Below are 1,739 nucleotides of genomic sequence, written 5' to 3'. Positions count from 1 at the left end.
TTTTTGTTGTGTTTTGACGATTTTTGATATAATCAATTAACAAAACTCACTTTATAAAAATTCTTTGATAATTTTATTTATAGAATTTTAAATCAGAAGTGGCAGTGCTATAAATATCTCTGAGGATGGTAAGTCGTGTAACAAACAAACATTATCAACACGGACTTAAACATCTAAAAAGTGAAATGACGTGTTCCCATATTCAAAAATAGTAACTTACTCAATATACATTTCAGATAGATGTAAAAGTGTAAACTTTCTATTTCTGTCATCCTCAGAAAATAATTGCCATCCTCAGAACTGTAAATTCGTTTAAAACACAAGTTAATATCAAAATGAAACAATCATATTAAAATATACACAATATGATTAACTTTGTTTTTATAATAAATTTGAATAATTGCATAAATTTCAAAAATATTTATAAATTTGTTATTTTTAAAAAATGCATTATTATTAAATCAGTGTTTTCGACTTTTTCAATTTTCATTTCGATTAAAAAAACAATTAACAATTTAAATGTAAATTTTAATTATTATGTTATAAAGACGGATTCGAAAATAATTTCAATAAGTATACAATCATAATATGAACACGTTTAATTCATGTTTTGTTATTTCCCGTCTCAAGTTCGCGAGATATAATTATTGTTTTTGTTTACTGATTATCGTAACGATTTTTTGATTGTTTTTAATTTTTTGGCATTTATGACAAATTATTACCATTATTTAAAATTTAACTTTGACTCGAAATATTAAGTGTAAATTATAACTTGAGTTATGAAAGTGGGCCTTATGGGGAACTGAACATTATGGATTTGTTTTTTGTATCCTCAGAAAAATATTTTTTAATAAGGATAGCTTTTGTCCTGAGGATACACCTTATCCTCAAGAAACCCTTAAGTATTGTTTTTTTAGTTTATGATTTATTTTTTTTATTAAATGGGTGTAATAAAGAAAAGTTGTTTCACAACGAAAAATGTCAATTGAAAAATATATGTGTTAAATTGTGTGCCAAAATTATACAATTTAAATATGATCAGGTGAAAATTTTAAATTAACTGTATTTAATAAATGTTTCATTTTCAAACATAAAAATTGGACATCAAATGATTCAACCTAAAGATTACCAATCGTAAAAAGTACAATTGTGTATTTTATTCAATAATAATCAATTTCAATAAAGTGTAAAAATTAATATAACATATTTTATTTCGTTATAATATCAAAGTCTCAAATAATTAAAAAGCTGCGAAAAATTCACTTACGACTTAAAGTTATTAAAATTATAAACAAACACAACAAAATGTGAAAAATTTAAAAATAATTGTAATGTGTGATTATGTTTAGTGTTATTAAAGGTTAATTTAAATATATTTTTTTTCAAAATAATATTCAATTTTTATATTAATTTAATAATTGAAATTATTTCAAAGTGTTAGTTTGTGTAATAAATAATTTGTGTGTAAACAATTAAAACAAATTCAGACAAAAAATTTCAATAGTATATATTTAATTACAATTGTTAGTATTATAATAATATATTATTTAAACCATCATTTTAATTATATAATCAATTAATAATATTTTATATAGTATTCAAGAAAAATAAAAGTTTGATAATTAATTTAATTGTTTTATAAAGAAATTAATATTAATTACACAATAATTTCCAAAAAACAACATTGTGTAATTCTTAAAAAGAATTTAAACCAAAATATATCTTAATAAAAACAACTG

The sequence above is a fragment of the Entamoeba invadens genome, assembly GCF_000330505.1.
Source record: "Entamoeba invadens IP1 unplaced genomic scaffold scaff_1105074724991, whole genome shotgun sequence".
Lineage (NCBI taxonomy): Eukaryota > Evosea > Mastigamoebida > Endamoebidae > Entamoeba > Entamoeba invadens.
The sequence above is the reverse complement of the archived record's forward strand: the minus strand, read 5'-3'. Positions refer to the sequence as shown.